Source organism: Marmota marmota, unplaced genomic scaffold (genome assembly GCF_001458135.2).
Source record: "Marmota marmota marmota unplaced genomic scaffold, marMar, whole genome shotgun sequence".
NCBI classification, from domain to species: Eukaryota; Metazoa; Chordata; class Mammalia; order Rodentia; family Sciuridae; genus Marmota; species Marmota marmota.
The window spans coordinates 1,413,731-1,439,933 of NW_026000022.1; the positions used below are offsets into that span (position 1 = coordinate 1,413,731).

The following is a 26,203-nucleotide window of genomic DNA, read 5'->3' on the forward strand; positions in this document are numbered from 1 at the left end:
ACCCCACCCCATCCACCCCCTCCCTTTGCGTAGTGTGATTGTTTTGTCTGGAAAAAAAAATCCAAAGTATATAACAAGGGGAGAACAGTTAGTGCTGATTTTCATTTGCATACATTTTCATATATTTTGGTGAAAATAATAGACTAGTGAGAGCTGGGCTTAGAGGAGTCAGTGTAAAGGGAAGGCTAAGGATGCATCGGTTCTGGAGAGTTGAGAATATGCCTTTCCCTCCACCCCCCAAGGCACCTTATTTGAAAACAAAAACAAACAAAAAAAAAACTTCTTTTATTTTTAAAAAAATCTAACCTTGGAAGTTTGCTCGGTAAGTGTTTTTCATTTTCTTTCCTTGCTTTCCTTTTTCTCTCCTTCCTTTCTGGTCTATTTATTTATATTCTTGTAGGTTTGGGAGCTTATTTTCATTGCTTGGGAGGAGAGGGTTCACAGAGCAACTGTCTGAGGAGGGAAGGGAAAGTACGTTGAGGGGGGAGTAAAAAAATCCAACCCTGCTAAAATATTGCGTAGAACTATGGACTCGTTCCAAAGAGCCACACACAGCAAGGCACTTTACTTTTTTGGGTGGGTGAGGAAGAGAGTGCTATTAATTTTAATTGTGAACATGAGGGGGGAAAAGCCTTGGAAAAGAAGTGATTATTAAGCATGCAGAATATGAATATTTCTTGTTTAGACTTTTTTTTTTCTTCTTCTTCTTCAGAGAATCAGGACTAGAGGGGAAGAAACCCCCTTCTGTAGCTGGTAGTGATGTTCAGGACTGTGTGTGCCTGCCTGGGTTTGGCGGGGTGGGGGACTCATGCTGAGAGCAGGGGATGGAGTGAGGAGGGGGGCTTGGCAAAGGGAGGGCAGAGAGCTAGAGAAAGAGGAAGCAGATTGGGGAGAAGAGGCAGGAAGTCAATGCACCCCTGGTTAATGCTGTGTCTGGGGAGCAGGCGGTGAGTTTCAGCCTCCTGGCTTGGTAGTGAAAGCCCATCAGAAAGAGGGTGATCAATCACAACTAACCAGGACATCCCTGCGCTTTATTCCCAAAGGACATTAGAGTGTCAACATAGAAAACTAGATTTTACTGTGTGTGTGTGTGTGTGTGTGTGTGTGTGTGTGTTTAATTTCTTTATTTCTGACTGCCGAACTTGCCCCTCCTTGTCCCTATCTCTGGATTTTGTAAAAATTGAGGGTGTGGTTACTTACCCGTAACAATAATTAGATAAATATGGCCGAAGGAAATAGCTAGGCCAAGTCCAGGCCGGTCTTACCTTAGCAAAATAGGCCGGAGAGGATTTAAAAAGATGCTTGGTTTTGTTCTTTTAAAGGAAGCTGCGACTGGGGTGATGAGGGGAAAATCCAATGGCTGGAATTTTATTGCACTTTTGTACACAGAACACCTTACAATTTAGAATTGGTAATTTATTTGGAAACAGTTGATGCCAAATCAATGAAATGGTTTGTAACGAGGGAGGAAGAGGTTTCAGTTGGGGAGGGGGCTAAGAAATGCCAGTTTTCTACTCCTTGTTTATGCGCCTGGCAGCGTCGCATTTGACTGGGGTTAACTCTGTGTGCTCCATTGGACCAGATGCCATATAGAGCTGCTCCCTGAAGATCATTTGTTTCCTTGATGGGGAACATTTCTGAGCAGAGCATATTGGTTGCCATAGAGAAAGAAATAAAAGGAAGAACACTAGTCACATTAAGCTATATGTTTGTGCACTGGGCTTTAGATAAAAGGACCTTGGTTCAGCCAAAGAGAAGAAGCCAAACTAGAGATTTCTAGTGCCACTAAAACTAGCCTTATTTTGTTTTGGACTTTTACAGTTGAAACATATAAGCTAATTTTATTGGTTGTTGTTAATTTTATATGACACGGTTTACTGAACAAAATAAACTTTGCTCAGGAGTAGCACTGTTGACTAGTCAGCAGGGGGCGCACTGAGTCGTTGTAGCGGGTGCTGAGTAAAATGTAGCCGGTTCAAAAGCAAATCTGCTCTTCCAAACTTGCCAAAGGAACAAACACCCCTACCTTTCTATGCATATTCACAACGAGGGGTGAATTCGTTGCATAACGCAGGGTTTTAAAATACTAGGACAATGATTTTCCCATCCCCCACCCGCTCGTGTCTGTGAAATGGCCCAGCAAGATACACAGTGCAGAAATGATTTCTCCCTTTCTCTCAGGAAAAGTATCCATAGGTCTGTCTATAGAAATGTGCTATGAAAGCAAGAACGCTTTTTTTTTATAAGTGTAATTTTGATTACTAATAGGCTTCTTAAGAAGCTATTTTTTTTCCTGTTGTAATTTTTGGAAAAAGGTCAAGCAAACAAAATGCATTCTAAGGTATTATCTGTTAAATAATGGACATTCTGTAACCTCATACAAACGTTGAGTTCTAAATAAAACCTAGGATTCTGAAGATGTGGTCAAAGCCCCTAGAATCCCTTTGACTCCATTTGATACTGAGTAGCTACTTTCATTCTCCATACAGCCTGTGGCTTTAAAAAGATTTTGGATTTGCCCTTGAAAGGCTGTTAAGAGAAAAGAAAATACAAACTAACCACGGGTTAGATCGAGATAACCGTGGGCTTGAAACTTTTAAGGACAATATTACTTAACCCAGTTGAAGAAAAGTTTTAATAGAGCACAAAGTTTCCGCCTCAAAAGATTTTTTAGATACTGCCAATGAAGACCGAAGTTAACTGTGGTAAAGGATGAAAGAGATATGTGGGAAACTTCCTAAAATAGTGAAGGGCAGATCCTGACTGGTTCAGAGGAATTAGTCAGTTTGTCACTAGCAATTTTCCCAAGGAGATTTAGGGAGCATGACTAAGAAAGGGAAGCCATGAGTTCCTGGAAGTGTGAAGCCCGAAGCTGGCTTCCCCTGCTCGGTAGCCCCAATGCACCTGTGAGTGTGTCACACAGCCTGTTAAAAGGGGGGCACACTAAGTGATTGCTGTATGTCCCTCTGCAAGAGGGGCAAGCCACTTCATTATTTCTAACTCAGTTCCAAGTCATCCAGGTTCCAGCCACCAGAAGATTTTTTTTTAAAAAATAATTTTAGTAAGTTAGTGTTGGGATTGAAGAGGCATTTCATCTAGGAGTGTTGAAAGATTATGGGAATAATATAAACAAAGGAGACACCCTCAAATATATTTTAATTCTGTGATTTTTCACCCTTGAACTCTCACTTTTGGAATCAGGAAATGTGTGTCAGGTTTGCACTAATAAAACAAAGTGGAGAATTGAGGAAACTGTAATTTGAGCTCAAACATTGCTTTTTCCTCACTCTCTGGACATTTCAGACAAAAGACTTCTGGGGGGAGACCCTCATGAACTGGACAGATGTCTCAAAGCTCTAGCTTATTTTGCATGCCCAGGGCTGTTCAGTGCATTTTAAAAAATATTAGCGAAAAAGGTAACTTTTCATTCAGACATTTTGTAAAACACTGGTGAAGCAATCATTATACACATTTAGAGCATATTTATGTGTTTGTCACTTTTCATGAGATATGTGATTGTCTAGGCTACTGCTTAATTTCCTTTTTTTCCCAAATGCACTTAAAAAGAACCAGGGAAAGAAAAGAAAAGTGCTTACCTCTCATGATATCTATAGTCTTAAGCAACTTGCAGTAAAAGAAACAGAAAATAAGAATTCTGAGTAAAAGTAAAAGCAACAAGTTCATTTAAGAAGAACTCACACATTATAGGAACCGCTTTAGCATTCTGTAATGATTTGGGGGTGGAAACATTCAAGCTGGGTATGAATTAGGATCCAAAGTGCTGGGCAAAGCTACAGACTTTTAATTGTTGGGGATGGTGAAATTGCTTTTGCCAAATGAGAGCACGAAGAACATTACCTGGGTCAAATGTACCAAACACAAAGTGGGTATTTACTCATCTGCTTCCATTTGAGAATGATAAGGTGCTCTGATACCGCTGCAGTTTGGAAGCACATTTTCATTAGCATTTACAAATTAAAATGTTAAGCATGCTCACAATCCACATTGTGTGTTTTATACAAAAGGGAAGGTTCTATAATGGTAGCTTTTGGGTAGAAGAGAGAATTTGTTACGTTGGCAGTAGATGAGTAGTTGTTTGGTCTTGCTAAGTTTTTTGAGGTGTACTCCTTGTTCCCCATGCCTCTCTCTTTATATCATTTTGATAACTGATTTATGTGTTCAGTAGGAAAGAAGCAAGCACTCAGTTTTTTAAAAAGATGGATTAGAAGTAGTTAGAAATTCAAAGATATTATGAGTCCCCACCCTAAAGTAAGATGCTTTCTTTCTGATACTTGAACGATGGCTTTAAACTACAGTGCATTTCAGATTGTGGAAAAATAAATTAAGAAGGCACAGTAAGTTGGTAATTGAGTATATGCTTTTGAAACAAGCCATTCCCAACAGTTTGCCCACACTAGCTGCATGTGTGCACCTGACAAGTATGGTAATGAAAACTACCAATCGCTGGGGAAGCAGGAGCTGATGGACTAACCTTGCCTACCCCTCACCATCTTCCCTGCTCTCTACCTAACAAACATAATGGTCTTCTTCAAATTTAAATTCATAGAGCAAGGCAATGTAGAGCCTAGCTGATTGACCAGAGATGATGTTGATAATGATGGTGATGATGGTGATGATGATGAATTCATAAAAAATGTGTTTATGTCCTAGCTAGAAAAATATTCACAAGGTCAACTTACTGTGTGTGTGTGTGTGTGTGTTAAAAAACAGAACCCAGAAATATTAGCTTTATCAGAAGAGTGAATGGAGTTTTTGAGCTTGTGGTGGTCCTAACAGAATTAAACTGCTCTTTCCTTTGGGGACACTCCCTATACCAAACATTCCCTAAACACTTTACAGTGCCAGTGTTTCCTCTCTGGGTTGGAACCAGGCAGTCTTGAGGTAGGTAAGAAAGTCATTGTGGCATACTGGAAAACAATTCTTGCACTCTGGTGCATGCATCTCTCTCTCTCTCTTTCTTAGATTTTTTTTTTTTTTTTTTTTTTTGACATTTGAACTTAGCTATTGTCTGAGGAGCTGGGTGCAGATTGCAGCATATCAGGCTGAATGTTGCTCTTTTTGGTATTTCTGCCTAACAGCGCTTCTGTGGGGATCTTTGCTACAGAGTGCGGAAGCTGCCACTCCACACCTCTGCTCCTTTCCTGGGTCCTACCCCTTCTAGGGTACCCAACCGAAACTGGCCACCCTCAGAGATGTTTTCAAGAAAGTGTGGCTGTTGTTGTTCACTTTAAACAGCAAGTGCATTTATTGATATTTGATGCTTCAAGTACTCCATGTTTTGCAGCAATATCATTTCAGTACTAAAATATCTGGTAGAGATTTGTGACCTTACTCAGGATAGCTTCTTGCAGCTCAAATTGGTTAGCCCCTACTTAAAAGTTATGTGTTCAGTATTACTTTAAATGCTCATCCCTGTCCCTAATTTTTCTGTAGGAAACTTGGATAATAAAGTTCGAGGGGGGCAACCCTCAGACTTAAGGTGGCACTGGACAGACTTCAAATGTCAATTTAGTATTAAATCTGGTGCAAAAAGCTTTCAGAAGTCAAGGTATATATTCTCCAAGTGGCTTGGGCTGTTATCCCTGTATTGGTAATTCACGTCCCAAAAACAACCAAGTAAAACTTCACATGGAATAATAAGACTGTTCAAGTATCCTAAATTTGAAAACACCATGATTTTATTGGAGGGAATTGGCTAGAGATTCCCTTCCAGGGATAGAATATAAGATTAGAACTTTTCCCAAAAGGGTTTGCCTTGGAAACTTCAGCGTTTGCGGATGCCTTTCCACAATGGTGGGGTCCTCCTTTGGCCCTGACTCTCGCCATTTGTGATTTGTGGTCACCAGAAGGAACTTCTTCCGATCAGCGGCAATATTGGAGCCTCGGGGCTAAGCTCAGCTTCCTTAGATTGCAGTCAAAAGAACAGCATTTTATTTCATTTAGAGCACAATTTGGTTGATAAAACCCAAAAGATCCCATACCCCCCCCCCTTTTCTCCCTGAGCACTGTCCAGTAAGGGTTTTCAGAATATGATTTGAACATGTGGAGCGGCCTGCAGAAGTCGAATTAGCATTACTTTCCTGTATAAAAGAAAATGAAAAAGAGATTTAAAAGGGCAAAGTGAGAAGAGGGTAAGGTAAAAGGAGCGAGGTGGAGGAAAGAGCAGGATGAGATGGGGGAGACTGGGGACAGAAAGGGACGAGAGAGGGACGGCGGCGGGAAAGATCAGATAAACGCTGAGTCACCCTAACAGGTCATTGGGTACACAGGAGCGAAATCTGCAGCCTAAGAAAAACTGGGTGCAAATCGCACCCATCTTCTGGGCCTCTTTCCCGCCCGGCCTCAGGAGCGAAGGCTTGGAGCTCGGCGCCGCCTGCTCGCCTTTGTCGCCGGCTTGGTGCGCGGCCGCGGGCTCCCGCGGCGGGCTTTGTTCTGGCAGAGCAGGGCAGGACCCCTCACTTCGCCGCGTCCCCGCCCTCCTCGAGCTGGGGACAGTGGGGGTGGGGATTGTGCGACAGGGACCCGGACCAGAGGAGTGTCGGCGGGCGCCTTAGAGCTTGGGATTTCTCTCCTTCGCTCCTTTTCGTAATTGAGCTGTTCTTCCCTCGGGGTGGGGGCCGGGGTTGAGCGGGAGGAGGGAGAGCTGCAAGGGGGGCGCCGTTCTCAGCCCGTACCGAGGGCGAGGTACAACTCTCTGTCCTCTGCTCACGGATTTGTCTTGTATGCATGTAAGCATGAAAGGATGGATGAGTGCAGGGATGGATGGATGGATGGATGGATGGATGAGGAAAACCGCTGAATTTGGGCCCGTGTTCTAGGCTCCTTCCCGGGGTTTTGGCAACTGCAGGGCGTCTCAGGTTGGTGCGTATGGTTAACCCCTAAGGCCTACTCTCAAGGTACTTTGGGGCCGCGGGTGGGCGCTGTGGACGCACCCTGGGTCCGGAGGTTGCCCATAAGCAGCGCGCATCTCTCTTCCGTGGAGGCCTGTGGCGAGGGACAAAGACGTAGACACTCGGTCAAGCGGAGGACAGGCGCGTACATGCACCCACGCACCCACGCATCCATGGGCGCACCAGGCCCCAGGCCCCTCTCCTGAAGCGTGAGCCCTCACGCTTCTAAGTCCAGGACTCTTAATATGGAAAGTTCGCCCCATAGAGAGCCCGCTCCCTCTTCTCGCCATTGCATTTAGCTAGCAGCGTGTGAACGTGTGTCACCCTCTCCCCAGCCACCCCCAAAGGTGTGGGCAGATTGAAAGAGTTGCTGCTCTGTTATTGTTTGTCAAACAGGCCCTGTCTCCTGGGAGAGGGTCGAGGGGCATGTGGCGGATCCCGGGCCAGGATTACATTAATCAAAGCATTATTTCCCCAGAGAAGCCGAGCACAAATGAGAGTAAATCCTAATAAAATTGGATCGCGGAGAAACCGAACGCTTTAAATAATCTGTGTTGCCTGATCAAAATCTCACACTTATAAGATGTGGGTCTTCAAACATTTTTTTGCCCACGCAGCCTGGCCTTGGTTGGACTGCTGCGTCTGGGTCAGACTGGGGAACGTCACTACCCAATGCTCAGTTGAACTTCTTGAGAAGGGACGTGGCCACCCCCGGTGTGGGGCTTCCCAAAATCAGGTCTACTGAGAAGGCACTTTCGGCTCTGTACCTCGCTGTGGGGTACTTGCAGAACCTCTGGGCTGGATCAAGTCCCCATTGGTGCCTCAAGAGGTGTTAAACTCCGTTCATCTGGGAAGGTGGTCACCACTTTCCGCTTTGATTGAGGTTTCAAGGTGGGCAACATTCCCTGAGTGTGGACGAAAATCCCTACCCTGCTCGAAGGCGGGCGGGATCCACGGATTGGGCAGGGGCCCGGCACCAGTGCGAGCGCTGGCAGCTAATTCCCGGGTCCTCCCATTCCTATACTCCAGACACCTGCCCAGGGCCCATCGAGGACTGGCTGTCTCGAGTCGGTCCCCTGGGGAAGGAGTAAGAGTTTGGGGTGATCATTGGGGAAGTCGAGGGCTCCACTTGCAGGCAAGACTTCTGGTACTTTCGGGCCATTCCATTCAGAAAGCAAGACTCGCACTTCTTCCTCCTATATGTCCCCCAAGTGGTAGAAAACTTTCCGACGCCTTGCGCGGCTCTGCAAGGAGAGGAAAAGAAAGAAAAAAGAAAAGAAGAAAAAAAAAAAGTTCCCCTCCCAACTCCCAATCCGATAGTAACGATGGAGTCAAGCAAAGCCACTCAGCCAGGAGGCAGTCTCCCCCTGTCACCCGAGGCCTCTTCCAGCTGCAGAGGCAGGAAAGCGGACTGCAACGCCACGCGGCCCCTCGAGGGTGACAAATGTGACAACATCGTCCCGACCCTACCGGTGAGCACCAGCATCAGAGCTCCTCCTGACCCTTAAGAAAGGTGCGGAGGGAACCAGCTCCAGTCTGGATCCGGTCCTCTGCCAGACCTCCACTCGGCACCCCCAGGCTGGCGGCTGGGCCCAGCGGGGAGCAAATGCGGCAGCGCCCTCTGCAGGCCAATGCTGGGAGGGCCGGCGGGCTTGCACTGGCCGCATGGGGTCCCGCAGCTGCCCACGTCCAAGCCCCTGGAGAGAATAAGCACAGTCACCCGCCGGGTTCGCGGCACCTGCAGGCACTCGGTGCCGTTTCCAACGCCAGTTCCCGGCGGCAATGGACTGACAGGGCCGAAGGGGAAGGAGGGGTGAGAGCCACTGAGGGAGGCGTCAGTCCCCAGTCCCCATCCCCTTCCATCCTCTGTCCGCCGCTCGGTCCCCACCCCTTCTTTGGTCCGCGCAGGGCAGCCCCTGCCAGTGCCGGCGGTCGCGCGCCTGGATCCTGGCCCGCGCATCCCGGAGCCCCAAAGGCCTCGCTGTCACTCCGCAGGAGCCGCGCCGGGCGGGCAGGGTCGCCTCACCTCCAGCGAAAGCTCCTCCGAGAGACCGGTTCCCTCATGCTCCGGCGAGAGGAGCAGCTTGGAGCAGTGTGCGTGTGTGCGTGTGCGAGGGCGTGTGCGCGTGTGAGTGCGGTGCGCGCGCAGGGCAGGGCAGGGCAGGAGGCGCTACAGGAATGCTTTGGTGCAAACGCGTCGTTTTCAGCCTTGGATTTAAATCTGCAACCTTAGAGCTTATTATTATTATTATTATTATTATTATTATTATTATTATTATTATTATTAATTTCTCCTGATTCTTCACACGTGCCTCTCCCTCTTTCGCCTAAGTCTTCCAATCCGATTCCCAATGAAATCCCCCTTGTGGTCCCTTGTGGTCTCAGGATGTTCTGGATACCCTGCCTCACGTGATCCAGGGTAAAGGGAGAGGGACAATGTTAGCTGGAAATGCCACCAAGAGCATTTCCATCACCCAGCTTGCTCTTTATATTGGGCTTCACACACCAGGAAGCCACGTTTTTAGGGACGTGTGCATCTGCTTTCTCTCTGCCGTGGCCTTAAAGAACTGAGATTGTTTTTTATTTTTGGAGGGATAGGGAGGAGCCAGAAACTGGTCTTTAGCTGACCAATTGTGGTCCCGTTGTGCGCCTTTCCAACTTATTGGCTTCTTTCTAGTGATGGGAAATTTCGTGGTGGGGATGGTGGGGTGGGGTGGGGTGGTAAAGAAACCCACACCTTTTCAATTCTAAAATAATGATTCCTCTTTCCTCCAGTCTGTGATTTCCATAATTTCATACAAAACAGGGGCTGTCAATTATCTCTCCATGAGAAAAGAGAAAAGCAGACTAGTAGAAGAAACTTGGGCCAAAATAAATTCTTCTTTCATAAAACGTAAGCCAGGGACTGAATCCCTGCAGTGCCCCACCCAGTTTTTTAAACTCTCAAGGGGAAACTGGACAGAGAAATTCAGAAAAAGGCTAAACATTTCTCTCCTTCACTGAGGCAATGAACCTAGTTGCCAAACTGTATTTTTGATAATCTGAGATTTGGAGGATTCTAAAAAAAAAACTTTACATGCGCCTGTTTTTTCTATTTGCTATAATGTTTGCATCTGAAGATTTTTCACTAATTTAGAAATACCTTTGGTGTATGTTTTTTACTTGGATTTATTAATGTTAGGTGGTTTTACTTTAGTAATATTTCTTTCTCAGACCTCCTGTCCGGGAGTATGGCTCTAAGTAACAGTGACACACACTTTTGAATTACCCCAAGAGGCTTTCACCAGTAGAATCTTGACACAATTTCAATCATTCCTTTTTGTAAGATAATTTAGTGACAGTTAAATTTTAACAAAGCATGTTAATACTAAAATGTTAGTGTTTCAGTAGATGAGCTTTTGTTTTTAGAATCAAAGTTTAGCTTTTCTTTGAATTATTTATTAGGCTATGTGCCCATGGGCCTTCACAGAGAAGGCAAATGTGGAGTGGAGAGTTTTACTTTTATTTACTTAAAGCCTATGTTAACATAATATTTTAAAACTAGCTTTTCGGAAAACAGCAGATAATTGTATATGTTGACACTCACCTTTGGGACTGTGACAAACCAAACCCGAATACAACCTAATTACTTTCATAGAAAACAGTACACAGTTTACAGTTAACTAAAATATTGCCTGGCTTTCCTTCGGAGCTCCTCCTCCTTAAGTACAGTACAGTTTGGTAATATACTACACATATTTATACATGATGTAAATATACATATGCACAAGGGTAGATGTTTATGTACATAACATAACAAAATATATACATACCCCAACTGAATACATTTGCATAGAACATGCCCATGTGTAATATACAAAACTTCAAAAATTAACAATACATTCTATAACAGATAGTCTTCAAATAAGAAGCCAATCTTATTCATCCTGAAAAAAAATTTTAAATTTCCTTTGAAATTCCAATTGTGCTCCTTATAAATGACACCACCAGAATTAGTATAGAAGAGAATCACAGTACTATTTTAACCACACTCCATTTAAAAGTCCTGCAAACTTAAAGTGTTTTATGTAAAATTAAAAAGAATAGTAAGTAGTTTAAAATATAAACATTCTATCTAACGTCTGGTGGATATTTTTTTTGTCTTGTTTCACATATTAAATACTCTTGTCTTAGAACAAAAATTAGATTGTGGATACAATGAAAACAAACAGTAGTTTTATTTTCTATTCTATTATAGAGGAAACATTTTTAGTTAGTTTTTTTATGGACTTTTATAATTCATTTAAAGACATTCAGTAGTCTAGTGATAATTCACAATGTAAAAGCAAATTTGGAGCTTATATTTATACTTGAAATGATTTGTATTAATATGAGATGACATGCTACTTATTTGCTTCTTTTAAATGGTATTTTGTATCTGTGGGTTTTTTTTTTTTTTGTTAAAATGAAGATTGCAGTTAAAATGAATATACTGGTATTTATTGACAAGAGTTCAAAAGCTCATTTGTGCTGAGCACATGTAAAGAAATATTATACCTGAATTCTGTCTTTTAAAAGCTATTTATTCTAGGTGATAAAGGAATCAAAATGATAGTTTTTGAAGTTTTCCTAAGATTATGATTAAAAAAGCTTTTTCTCATAAGGAGTTTTTTTTTGCTAATATTATAAAATATATTGATTGTTCATGTTTCCATAAAAGTCTATTTCTTTACTAAAAATATTTGTGATGTTTATGATGACATTTGTTTCCCATGTAATTTATTGTTATTTATTTCAGAGTATTTGAAAGACTGATGACCTCTCAGGGTATCTAAATACTAGTGATGAGCTTGTGAAAAGAAGCTCAACTGGTTTTGGAGATTTTTTTTCTTAATCTCTTAAAAAGTTTGAAATTAAAATGATAGAAATATCAAGAGTAAATTTTTTTTTGAAAAAGATTATTACTTGGAAAGAGGTTAAAACATTTTTCTCTGGTTGGGGCTTTAAGATGAACTGCAAATATGCTAGTCTTTTATTTAGGGAAGTTTCTGTCTGATGGTGTGGCATGATCTGAGGAGACATAGGCTATGTAATGATTTACAATCGCACAACATTCATTCAAAAATTTGGTTGAAGAGTCATTCACTACAAAATTGTAAAATAATCTTTTCTGTCAATTTAATTAATGAAGTGGGTAAAGGACTATTTTAGCAGGCTCAAATTACATATGTAGAAAGATTTGTAAGAATAAATACTTTGGCATTCTGTGGCTTAAAAGCAGACAGAGCTATAATATAGCAAATTAAACTCCCCAGAATGTAGGCATCCAAGATTCAATTTCATTAAAAAATTTGGCAGTTACAGAAAAGAAGGAAAAATGCTTATTAAATCAGGGTAACTATAAAATGTTGACAGATCTCAAGTTTCATATCCAACTAGGCGCTTAGAAAACTGCTGGGATGTTGGTGGAGTATAAGTTATTCTGTCAAACCATTTTTCATAGAGAATTATCTTTTCAATACCCTTAAATTTAAACTCCAACTTTATAGACTAACCTTACTCTGTGTCTGTCCTGCTTTCTCTTTCTCTCTTCCTCCTTCCCTTCCTTTGTCCCTCCCTTCCTTTTTCTCTTTCTTTCTTTCTTTCTCTGCACCCACATGTCATCCCAAGTCAGGTGGGTGAGACTAGTAAGTCTCAAAGAGACATTTTGGGGTGGTGGTGGGGGGAATGTGAGGCCTTTAGCCTCAGTGGATCTACATTATCAATGACATGCATCTAGGACACTGAGATATATCTGTGTTCTCTCAAAACATTGATTTTCTTTCCTCACTTAATACTCACTTCTTTTAAAGAGAGAACCAGGCGATGTCTACTGAAGACAAAATAACTTGGAAAATTGAGTTAATTATTTGTATAATTCAGTCATTTCTCCCCTACCATCTCCCTGGCTATTGAGAAAAAAAAATTGTGAAATTTGAACAATACAGATTTGTAATTTAATTTGTAAGATATGTACTAATTCTATAACATGTTGGTTCCTCATTCCACCATTGTCACAGAGAGGAGGGATACACATCACTGAATGGACCCCCAGTTGAGGTCATGATATGAGCTAAGACATTTACCCCAGATTTAAATATAGGGAGTTGAGGGGTCTGACTTGCCAGGTTTTTGCTATAAGTACATTGATTGAAGTTATTAGATAATTGTTCACCTTCCTACTTTGCCCCTTGGGAAGAGATACATGCACATATTATAAAATACTTTAAATTAATATTAAATAGCCCAGCTGGGATCACTAAAGTTATTTACATTTAGCAATGAATTAAAATGTTAGCATTTTGCATTTAATGAATTAGGGTCTTAGTCTCCTTGTATGATCCGACTTGGAAACATTTGCTGAACAAACCTTCAAGGGATTTTTTGGAATGACTTTTTTTTTTTCTTTTTTTCCCCATGTCATTTGGTGGATTAAAAGGTGAAGTCCCTTTGCTTTCTGTAGGGGAAAAAGTTGAGAGAATAAGAGAGGATGGGGATAAGAATTGTGGGTGGTAATTAGGCCTGTGCCTTATTTTAAAGTAGTCTTTAGTAGAGTAAGATAAGACTGAACATGATTTGAGTTTGATTTTAAAAAATACTAGTGAACGTTAATTAAGGCAGTTTTAATAGAGATATCTAGTTGCAAATATTATTTTTTAATAAAGAGCACCTAGACTTTCTATTAATAAACTTTGCTTTCTATCTCAAAAATTTCTGGAAAATCGTGTGCCTTCCATTTTGCATTCATCTAATTAAATAAGCTGAAATATTGTTCTAGCACATAAAGCATGAACACTCCAAGAATAAATAAAGCATGTGCTAGAGAAGAAGAAAATAAGGCCGATTTCATTTTGCTGTAATTTCAGGAGAAAGAGGCTAATGAAAATATGAGCTACTAATACTTTATATTTATTCATAAAGTCATTTTATTATACTAACAGAAATTGTGTTAACCTTGAAAGAGTGTGATAATTTTTTGAAATTTTTAATGATTTCTATTTCTAGGTGCATGTAAACACAGAGACATACTTAATAGATTTAAAGTTTGTTTGTACAGAAATTAGCCATATAGAAAGGGACTGGTGAATAAATGAAATAAACTAAATAAACTAGTGTTTAACAAGTACCTAAGATTGTAACTATTAGTTATCCTTTGCTTTTTTTTTCATTGAGCTTTCAAAAACTTATACAGTATTAAATTGTTATAGAATCACTAATTATTCATCGCCCCAGAGCCCCAGATCCAAAACAGAGTAATAAACTTATTATCTGGAATTTCTATCAGCCCTAAGTATTTACAAGATCTTCTAAAAAAAAAATCATACCTATAGGGATGTTTATTTTGCCGTCTTTCCTCTTTCATTTTAGAGGTAGGGCCTAGTTTTTCCATGTTGGCCATTGAGCTTGGTAGAAGCTGTTGAGAGGTAGCCATGTAATTTCTTTATCTTTCACCTGCAAATTACACACATTATTTTGCAGCTCAAAATAAGCATTCCCAATGAGTTGCATTCAGTAAATGTCTTTCACAGCATTAGTACAGAACTGAGGTACAAAAGAATATTAATCTAATACATTCCAAAATTCAAATACTTGTGATTAATAAGCATTATTATCTATAAATAAGGCCCTAATGATACTTTGGCAGTGTTGTAAACACAAGAATCAGAGGCAATTATTGTCATTATTGTTCGGCAAGTACTTCCCATGAATACCAAATGGGCATTGCTGTCCAGCTACTTGGCAAGTAAGGTTCCTATAAAGAAGCAGATGTGAGCCAATCAGGACTGGCCACTGTTCACTGCCCTTAACCCAAGACTCAGGGTCCTGAAAGAAAGAAAGAGAGAAAAAAGAAAGAAAGAAAGAAAGAAAGAAAGAAAGAAAGAAAGAAAGAAAGAAAGAAAGAAAGAAAGAAATTAGGATACCAAAAAACAGTTGCAATGCAATTTTAAAAATGCCCTTTATTATAAGTAGAAAGGCATTTTGAAAATAATGCTGTTTCGCAGTACTGACTTTGGTGAATTGGAGACACCAGCAACGATTATATTATTAGGAAGCAAAGGTCTCATTTGTGAAGTTTATAGGCCCAATGTGATGAGGCACCTTTGTAATAAAATCAACAAAGGATAAGTTACAACAGTGTGAAAATCCCCAAGAGCATGGCGGTGACCAGGGCTCTGTTTTCCTTCCCCAGGCCACATAGAGTACCCTCCTCTGTTGTTAAACATGACCTGCCCACCAGAGCCAGTGCCAACACCTGAGTGAGGTGGGGGCAGCTCCAATACAAGTTCAAGTTCTTCAGTCTCATAGAAAACTTAACACAGGACCCAGGCTGAACATTTGCTCTGCACTCTGGGTCTTAGAAATCAATGCAGGACCAGCTGTGCCCAAGAGCTGATTTTCCCTTGCAGTTCAATGGCATTGGATAACAGCTGAATTGGTTTATGTGCAGAGGAAAAGAAAAAAAGTTTTGTGTACATTTTTCCTAAGGGATCAGTGCATTAAATATTAGATATAGATTTGTTTTCTATTTTTAAATTTCCTGTGCCAAGCAACCTGCTTTAAAGATGTTATAGTTTTGTATAACAGAGGCTTGAGAAAGCATTGGATTGGTTTCCCAAGGCAAGGGGGTAACTCAGAGAAGACAAGGACTGGGGTGGTGGTGGGGTGGGTGATGTTTCAAAAGAAAACCTCCTTGTCAATCATTGCTGTCGGCTGTCGAATTTAGCATGGGTGTGTACTTAAGGAGAATACTTGGTAGATTGAGAATTTAACCCAGTGGAGGTGAGTAGGATTCTTAGTCTGGACTCCTTCCCTCCTCACTTTAAGTTTGGTGGGATTTTTTTCTTCCTTCCCTCAGAAAATTGAATCTGAAGTGAGTGCATTGTCTGGACAAAAACCAGAGAAGGGAGCCAGAAGGAGAATCTGCCTACAAAGTTTTCAATCCAGGTTCTGGAAATGTTCTTGCACCCTTTGACCTGGACTTTGTCAAGGGAGTAAGGGGGTCATGCCCATGAATGCTGGCAGCTGGATGCCAAAGTCACTGTGACAGAGGCAGTTACGTTACAGCCTGGGCCCTGGACTTTTTCCTCCTCTCCCCTCTCTTTTCCATTTTGAATTCATCCATTAAAATTTAGTAGCTAGCATGTGCTTAATCTCTGAGTTAGATGCGATGAGAAAAGGTAAGGTCTTCCACACCAATCTTTTTCTCATTCCCAAGCATAGTGAGTTAAGGGGGAGTTTCCACAATAACGGTGACAACCATGATGACCACGACAATGATGGTGACGATGACGATGATGATATTTTACTAAGGATGTATCATATATCAGATATTGAAACATGCAACTTTTTTATGATGCTGATAGTTCTGCTAAATTGTAGTTTACATCAGATTTGACAGATTCACCAGCGGAGATATGTGGGATTCAGTCACCCGTCAAGGTCATATGATGGTGGCACCGGATTTTGAACTTGAGTCTCGTCTGTTGAAAACAATGTGCTTTGAATATCGATACTTTACTGCTTCCCAAATTCTAGGAAATGCTGTTGTTTTCTGTCCTTCTTGGAGTTCTCCAGACATGACCCTTCAGGATCATGTCTGTGCACGCTTGCAAATGGTTCTGGGACATTTGCTGAGTGTATCTCCTGTCTTCTCCCCACACCCCATTTCATAGCACAGCAATGAAAGCAAAGGCCCCTAAGACCTCTTTATACACCTTCACTCCACTATGCTTTTCCCCCCACATTTATCAGCCCTCTGTGAGAATGAGAACAGAGTAAGGCTCACCATATTAACCTGCAATGATTGTCACGCTTTTGGTTTGGGTGCGGCATTTACATGGAGTCATGACAAGTTATGACAAGGGTCTCAAAGTACCTGTGTGTCAGTCCACAAATTCTCTTGCACTTGATATATTTAGGGATGTGTCTGTTTTTCTGTATATGAGCAGCCCAAGGAAGGAGATAGACTATTGATGGAAAGCAATATCCCTAACCATGACATTAACTCGGGAGCTTGTCCTGGCTTCCAGGCTGTGAGGAACACACAGTCAGTGCTAATGGAAGCAAAAGGGGACTGCTTTGGCAGTTTTTCACCGAGTTAACCTCATGCACACCTTAGCAGGGGCTGTGTGGATGCCTCACTATACCCCGCAGGACCCCTGACCGGATATCCTTATGGATTTCCTATTGTTGGAGAAACAGTGACACTGTTTTCAGGCATGCTCAGCGTAACTAGGAGGACTGGCTCAGAAGTAGCTCTTGCCTTTACCCTTTTAGGATCACAAAACTCTGCGACCTGCTACTCTAGGCACCAATCAGGTAGCAGGGTGTGCTAGCTAGAAAAAACAAAAAACCTTTGTTTTGGGCCTAAGAGGAAATATAGTCATGTATGGATCTTTGAGCAGGGACATACAGTTTGAAAAAAAACTTCGATAAGGATTTCATTTTAAATGAAATCTTCATTACTGCCACTAGCCCCCAGAGGGCAAAATGTTATTTTTAAAGGTCAAAGTGAAAAGGTTATTTGGCTTTCAGAAAATGACTCTTTCACCCAATTAATTCATTAATTAATATTCTGTCTCATTCCAGCAAAGAATTGGAGGCAGTTTACAAAAATATATGGTAAAAAGAAACTAAGGTGAGCAAAAGGGAACCTGGTTAGAGTTAGTGTACATACCAGGCAGCGCTCTACTCTCCTTAGAAATGTAAAAAAGTCACAGAAGATGGTAGGAGACAGGGTTGTACCTTTTCCATAGCAAAAAAGAAAAGAGAAAAAGAAAAAAAAGGCTTTACATAAGCTATCAATCTTGTTAACTGTTATTTGAGAAAAGAAAAAAAGACACTATTTTCAAGGTGAACTATCAATTATATGTGATTTGAAAATATTTACTAAACATCTTTGATATATTTAACTGCAAATAAAAATGTTCAGAGGGGAATTTACCAAGACATCTTTTTTATTCACAATAAAAGAAGCTAATCTTCAGTCTCTTCACATTTTATATTGGAGAAAGGGCATTATGATATTCTTTGACAATCTTTAATGCTAGCAATTGGTGTTTTGCTTCCTGTATTACTTCCTATAAGATGATTTGACAGTTTTCAAAATATACATCAAGTTCCGCTTCTTCCCAGTTACTTAGGAAATCAATAAATTATTTATGTTTTGCAGATTCTTTTTTTTTGTTTAGACAATCAAGAGACAGATAATATAAAGACCTCAGTAAAGTTTCTTATATTTAGGAATATATATATATTCATGAATCCTTTACTACCACTAGGTTAGTGACTTGGTTGCTTTATGTCACCTACCTTTTTAGTTTCAGTTTTCTCATCTGTTAAATCGCAGTGTGGGATTTAGTTGATCTTTAAGTTGCCGTCTAGCCATAAAATTTTGTTTTGAATTTTCTGTCATCTAAAGAACACATTAATGTAGACATGATTTTTTATATCTAGTTATATTTCAATTGATAGAGAACTTGCATGTAAAGAAGAATACAGGGCATTCTATTATGCAGTGTAAATCAATAAAATGAAAATGTATCCATTGACAACATTTGTATTTTCACCTATTACAGAGCTGTGCCATCTCTTTGAATACAATACACTTTTATGCCCCATTAAAGCACGCTTGACATAGCTTTCAACTACTTGCAAATGCTGAGAAGTTGAAAAACATAACATTTACAAAAGATACATCTGGTGCATATTTATATGACTTGGAATAAGGAATCATTTAAATACTGCTGAGCCATCTCCATATTAGGAGAAAAGATATTCCATGTCCATATGTGAAATCAGTAGTAAAATACATGTAGGTTTAAATTTTTCTTGCCTATTTTTTTTCTTTGACACATGTTAAAAATATGAAAATATTGATTTGGGATTAAATCATCTCTTTGAGTTATTGGAATTGCTTTTCCCTAGAATTTTATAGATTACATCATTAAAGCTAGTATATATTCTAGAAGTGATAAGTTTTGAATGAGACTAAAAATAGCACTCTATGCATAGAAAGGCTGCTTACTCAGATGCAGAACTTCTTAACCTGAGGGTCAGAGACCTGTTAAGCACTTAGAGTTGAGGTTCAGGGTCCCTGAGCACCCCCTGAGTTGATATGCAAACGTTTGTGTGTGAATATGCATCTAATTTATTCTTTTTTTGGGAAAGGCCTGACTCACATGAGCATCTCAAAGAGGTTCATGACCCTGGGTGTAGTGGAAAAATGAGAACTCATGAGAAATACTGTAGGGGCAGGTTGCCTTTTAATAGTTTTTTTTTTTTTTTTTTAACTTGGAGTAGGTAATTTACCTACCTTCTGTATTCCTCATTTGTAATATAAAAGAAGAGCACTGATAATCTCAGATACCCTGTCCAGCTTGAGCATTTTGGAATTCTGTGGTGGACATTTACCTCCATGTCCCTAAATCCTTAAGCCACCTCTGTCCTCCACATTTGTTCAATGAGACTGCATATATATCTAGGTTGTTACTCCTCAGGGGAGTACAGGCGAGGTTTTGCTAAATAGTGTAGAAATCTGGTTGGGAAAGAAGCACACCTAAAAATTGTACAGCTCTTCTAGAATGCCATGTGGTACAGCATATGAAATAGAATGTCTCCCCTCCAGCTCACACACACTTTAATTAATGTTATGGGCTGTGCTTTAAACTGAAAGAAGTGAGAAATCAAGGTTAAGGACACTCTGTTCTCTATGATGTATGAGAGAAAAAGAGACAGCTATGTAAATTCAGGATTTCATATCTCCTTGTCAATTTCTTATCTGTTGTCAGTTTGAATGATTTCTAAATCAGAAGAATGCTAGAGATCTGTTTTCCCATCGGTTCTGAGCCTAAGGAATTTGAAGCTGGAGTTCTGAGCCAGGAAACAGTCCTGTTTTGAATTCAGAGGCTCTACTGCTAAGCCAGATGCCAGTTTTATGATAAATTCCAAAAGGTTCTGCTTGATATTTCAACCCCAGAGGTCAGAGAATTTCTCAGAGGGGGAACAAGAAGAATTACAGAAGTGGCCAGGGAATCTCCAGTTAGTCCACTGGGAGAACTAATGCCTCCACCGGCTACGGTGATGTGGTCAGCTGGGAGAGACACAACTTCGCCAAGTAGAAGACTGTTCTAGTGGGTGCTGCTGGCCTCAGGCTAGGAGTTACTTTGCATTTCCAACATTTAGCACTTTGTAGCTCCACCAAGTGTTTTACTTTACGGTTAGATACTGTGTCACAAAGACCCAGCCTCCAAATTTAATATGATCAAATGTGCAAAAATTCTTGAGAGGTATTAATCTGAAGGATTCTCTCAGATTTTCTTTTTGGAGTCCTAATGATCTATCATGTTGCTATGGTGGCTGAGCTTGTGGACTAACTTCACTTGCATGCTACAAGCCAGATTCTGAGCTCACAGGAATACTCCCAAATGCACCTTTCTTTCCATCTTTCTTTCCCCAGAATCTATTCATATTGCACATCTATCAAAAATCAATATAATAAGGGGTGATGAGTTTTTGTCTGAGTTCAAACTCCCAGAGAGATTATTTTTCAGGGAGGATGGTCTGAAAAGGTCTTAGAAAGCAAGATATATGCATTATGAACTTTATATGACATCTGACTTAAATCACCTATATTTGATGTATACTGATGATCCTTGAAAATAGGAGAAACTTGGGAATTGTTATTTATCAGTTTATTTATTACTAATGCATATTTCTAATTTTTGACAGAACTTTTCATGGCCAATTGAAGTGATGAGAGAGAGAGACAAAGTGAGAGAGAAAAGGAGAGAGAGGAGAGGGAGTGTGTGTTAGTTGACCAAGGATTGAAATGTGACAGGCATGTCACAGGATCTAACTCAGTGATAGAACCCTTGCATGTGTGAGGCTCTGGGTTTCATCCCCAGCACCTCTTCTTCCTCTCCCCCTGAATCAGACCAATTTTATTGAGGAAGAAAACAGAACAAAGACGTGTTATATATATTTATTTCCCCAAAGGACTAGTTCTAATGCTCCAAAGCATTGCAAAACCATAAAGACATCCTGCCTGAATTTTTCCTTAAACAGTTCAGTCATTGATCTGTCTCTTATATTATTTGCCTTGATGGAAAGACGGATGGACTCAGGCTGAGTACCTGGAAACCCCAGGAAGAGGGAATTTAGAGTAAGTTTGCCTAATGATACTGTGTTTCCATCTTTGGATGAAGGGGAAATTTGCCCACGTTTTATGCTATTTTGTCTCCACTGGAAGAGATCTGAAATGATTGGTAAGGACCCTAAGTTCATTTCCCCGGTTTCTCTTGAATCCATTCCTCAAAATTCCTCCCACTGTAATAAACACACATGAAGCCCATTCGTGGTTTGGTGAACAACGCATGAGCCTTCTACCTAGGAATATTCATTTGAGAACTCCCTGAGCATGTCATCAATAAAGTGATCACAGTGAAGAGGAATGGTATCCATTGATAACTGATAATGTTGGCTTAGGTTTAATGTTAACCCTTCAGTCAATGGTATATCCATTCATTCACATCCATAAGCAAACATTCACGTGTTAGTGCCTTGTGACTTCAGTATCATAAGGACTTTGGGAGAAGAAATAAAGTGTGTCAAAAATTCCCTAAAAAAAGCTGCTTTATAATTCAAAAGTATTGCTACTTTCACAGTGTGACTCATTGTTACCCCAAAGCAGGAGATCATAAGGCGTCTCAGGAGATGAAAGGTGATGTAGAAACAAATGGGAAAACATCTCTGCCATACTTTGGCCACACATCTTATTCAAATGTTTCCAAGTCCCTTCACTAAGACTCTGGTACTTTTCAATACTGTGCTTATAGATTTTTTTGATTTGAAAATACCATTTGCCCATCACAGTAACTGTTTGGTTGGTTGATATTATTATTATTATTATTCAGAACCTCTTAGAGAGGTTATGCTTTTGCATAAGGAGAACTGAAATCCTTAAACTACATTTCTACTCTGGGGTCTGCCCAGAGAATATTTTCTAGGGTCTTGTGAACTTTTAGGGATATTTCATTAATTAATTATTTATGTTAATTTCAACAGTTTAGTTAAGTAAATATGAAATGGTTAATCTACCTGGGGAAGAAAAACCCACAAATGTGCCATCTTGCTCTTCTCCACTGAAGGCCCTGAGACCAGAATTCTAGATTCTTCTATAGATACTTTTTTTTAGAAAATATGACCACAGCTTATAAAAATGATACAGGAGAGTTTCAGTAAATGGTAATTTTATGTTTTGGGGCTAAAGAACATTATCATTTCAAACACAAGAACATTTCCTTTTTTACCAGTTGTTCTAAGAATACCAGACAAGGTCTTCAATTTCTTCTTTTCATCCTATGATCAACCCGCAATATTTTGCTGATAGAGAAGATGAAATAAAATATAAAAAGGGCTGGGGATGTGGCTCAGTGGTTAAGCATCCCTGGGTTCAATCCTCAGTTTAAAAAAAAAAATAGGAACATGGCCCTTAATGCCATTTGTAAGGCCATGAAATAGACTGCAAACATCCTTTGTAATGATTTGTAACTTTTGTGGTATATAACACAGCAAAATCAATGGGGAGAAGGACTTCAATTAAAATCTGGAGGTTTACAACAAAAATATAATTTTTCGAAATCTGCATGTGTTTTGAATAATGAAAAACTTTCCTTCCTCTTATCTTGGTTATGCTTTTTTAGACGGTGAACGCATTCACCAGGATTCTTAACCCGAGTCAGATGATTTGGCCCTGGCGATTCTCCTGCTTCTGATCCATATTTCAGCATGTTTTCTAAGCAGTCAGTATTTATTTACTTTGTGCAGAAATAATTTTGACTCTTTCAGACCTCTCAGTTTTAATTTTGCTTTCCCTTTTGCTCCTTGGATTTTCTTTCCTTTCACTCTTTCCCCCTTTGAATGTTTAAAATGAATCGGCCATTTCCGCACTTCTTTTGGGTCCGCTACAGTGGAACAAAAAGCGTTCTTCCAAGCCATGTTGCTGGAGTCTCTTCTCTGTCCCATCATCCAGTTCCCTTCTCAATATCCCTTAAGCATCTACCTATTCTCCTTTGTCCAGGGAATCCTTGTCTTTCTCTGTTTTCTTTGCTTGTATGGATGGAGTGTGTTGTGTTCTCCCCATGGGGTTTTCTTTTGGAAGCTCAAGCTATTGGAAAATTGAAACGAATCCATACTGATGGACAGTTAATTTTTTTTATATGCTTTCCCCCCTAACTTTCCAATTGGATTTGCTCCAGAATTTCTTTTCCACAGTTGTCTTTTCTTCCTTCACTTGCTTGTTCAAGTCCTACTTCATAAGCTAGGCTTGGTCACATCTAAGGGACTCTAGGTTGAACTTTCCACCTTGCAGCTGAGCCTGGGCAGTTGGGCACATTCTTTTTGGTGACTACACAGATGGCGCATGCACATGCATCCTTTTTGCAACAGACTTCCCTGCTAAGAGGAAGACCTCTAAAGAAGGGAGTGGGCCCTGTGCACATGCTGTATCTATGGATGGACGGACAGGGATCTGACTGTGGCTCTCCAGTTACGGCCATTTGTGTCATCCTGGTAAACCCGAGTCTCCTGCCTCTCTTCACATTCTGGGATATAATAGTACTCAACTCATAGGGGCTTCTGGGTATTTTGTACTGGGAACGTCTCAGTAAATGTGAATTCCCTTTGTTAAGGACCTTGATGAGAACTCAGAAAACTTATGCCAGTACAAGTTGGACCCAATAGGTATGGTAGATATGATAGAAGCTAGACATGGCAGAAATAAGGCCACTCGTGATGTTTAAAAGCACATTTTGTTACTTCACTTTACTTTGAAAATGATGTTGAGGAGCCTATGAAGACCCAGTCCGTCTCCCTAGGGAAGAGGGGCATCTGTTTTGGTCACTGCTGCCACTGGGGAGGAAAGAGATGCCCAGTAAAAAGTCACTTGGATATGAGGAAAGTAAGGGCCAGTAAGAGATCATCCTGAGTGTGGAAAATTGGAGCCATTCAGCCTTGTAGAAAAGAGGAGTTTTATGTTACATTTCCAAGTTCAGAGAAAAGAAAACCTTTCCTTTTCTTTCCTCTTTGTTGTTTTTGGCAAGACTGTGTAAGACTGCAACTCACATATACGGCACACTGGGCCAGGTTTTCAAAGAGCCTCTGTACTTTGCATGTGTTAGATTTTTCAAGCCCAGCTACGGCTCCGGGTGGTGGTAGAGTCTGAGGGGTGGAGAGGGGGTGGGCACAGATGGGCTTTTCACATTTCCTGCCCCACTTTGCATGTGGAAATGTACTAACTTTTATGAGATTTGGATTTCTTAAAAGTAGAGTCCCTGAAGGAGACTTCTACCTTGAGCAGTGCATCTTTAAATGAACAGCTCCAAAAGTCAACGAGAACTGTGCCCTGTCCACTTGGTTAGTGGTGAGGAGGGGACTTATTGTTTGAAACTGAACTCAACCAAACAAGATCTCCAAATTACTTCAGAGTCCGGGTGAGCCAGTCACGGCCTGCCCTTCTTTTCTTTTGTGGGCAGTTTGGTCGAGACAGACTTTGGCAGAGGAAAAGCTAAATGTCTCAGAATTAGTGATTTGATGACTGAGAACTTTGAGAATTTGACTTATTCTGAGAGAGAAGGTTTTTTCTTTCTGATGTGATCACAAGTGACTTTCAACTCCCTTGTTTTGGCCATCTGTATTTGTTAGGACAGGATAGGTTATGGGGTGGTAGAACATAACCACCAAATTCTCAGTGGCTTAAAACGACAAGACTTTATTTCTCACTCTCGATGGATGTCCTCTGTGGGTCAGAAGGGAGGGTGTGCCTGTCATAGTCACTGAAGGGCTCAGGGTGATGCTGCTGCCCTTCCTCATCTCCTTCCACAATCATCTTAACAGCAGGAAGGGAGCTTGGGGAATCTTGCCACGGCTCTTAAAGCTTCTGCCCAGCAACTAACTACACCTGCCACTTCTGGTCACATTTCTTGGGTCAAGGAGAGTCACATGAGCATGCCTAACTCTGAAGAAGTTGGGAATGGTTGATCCTGTGCTGAGCCAAGAAGAAAGAGATTTTGAGAAATATTAGTGAACTGTGCTGCAACTATCCCATTTTCCATCAAACATAATCACCCAAGAAGGGGTTTCTCTACATTCAGAGTAATTAATGCTGCCAGTGTGAATTTCTCTGCCCCAGATGTTTCTGAGCATTGGTGGAAAAGTGTTGCCACATAGCTCCACAATAGTCTCCCCTGAATTGAAACTCCTGAATCCTGGGACTCTTATGATAGTCCTCTTGAAGGACTTTGATACTTGGAAATACTTTTAGTGACAATATGATGGTAAAAGTAATAGTGAAAAATAAAAACTCACTCATGGAGAAAAATATAACCCTTAAGTAGATGCTTTAATTCTCCTTTTTTTCATTTTTTTAAAGAGGGTTCTTCAAATTCTAATCAAAGCACACAACATTTTGATCACATTAATCAACGATAGCTAGGAATTAAGACTTCGAGAAGATAGGTAGACTTCTGAAATTTCTAAGTTAAAGTTTCCTTCTGGGATTTGAATATAATCACAATACTACCACTGCCATCACCAGTACCACCAAGACCACTATCATGACTACCATCTCCAACACCGTCACTACCACTGCCACTGCCATCATTACCATGGCCAACTCTATCACCGTCACCACTATCACCACCCTCACACCATGATTATCACCATCAGTATGACCATCATCACTACCGCCACCACTGTGACCATCACCATTGTCGCCATTACCACCATGATTATCACCAATAGCCATGACCACAACTGCCACCATCATCATCGTTACCATCACCATCATTACCAAGACTAACCCTTCCACTGTCACTACTACTATCACCACCTTCACCATCACCACCCTCACACCATGATTATCACCACTAGTATGACCATCATCATTACTACCACCACCATGACCACCATCACCATCACCATGATCACCACTATTGTCACCATTACCACCATGATTATAACCAACAGCATGACCACCATCATTACCCTTACCACCCCCCCTTCCACTGCCACTACCACCATGACCACCATGACCACCATGACCACCACCATTGCTACCACCATCTATCACACACCTGTGTGTAACATAATGTTTATCTTTTGTGGTCATGGAGACCACAAAAACAGTTCAGATTTATAGCAAATAATTTTGTCTTCCTCTATAGATTGCATAATTCAGGAATAAAAAAGTTATATGAAAGAAGATTGGCAGAAAT

The 26,203-nt window shown here is 40.7% G+C and overlaps 2 long non-coding RNA genes across 9 annotated transcripts in view; one reads left to right on the top strand and one right to left on the bottom strand.

The window, feature by feature from the left end:
- The first annotated feature begins 41 nt into the window (after positions 1 to 41).
- The window catches only part of LOC125618909, a 108,794-nt gene continuing 82,632 nt past the window's right edge, over positions 42 to 26,203 (top strand). For 3 of the 5 annotated variants that reach the window (XR_007350283.1, XR_007350284.1, XR_007350285.1), the window contains exon 1: positions 42 to 322. This is a non-coding gene — a long non-coding RNA (uncharacterized LOC125618909). The remainder of the gene's footprint in view (positions 323 to 26,203) is intronic. The other 2 variants (XR_007350282.1, XR_007350281.1) reach the window with 2 other exon arrangements.
- Positions 5,678 to 9,198, bottom strand: LOC125618910. Of its 4 annotated transcripts, none has more exons than XR_007350289.1 (3): positions 8,938 to 9,198; positions 8,382 to 8,608; positions 5,678 to 8,155 (listed from the first exon to the last, which is right to left on the bottom strand). It is a non-coding gene; the product is annotated as an uncharacterized LOC125618910 (long non-coding RNA). The 4 variants fall into 4 exon arrangements; XR_007350287.1 differs by having other exon boundaries at positions 8,414 to 8,608; positions 8,938 to 9,186; XR_007350286.1 differs by having other exon boundaries at positions 5,678 to 8,608.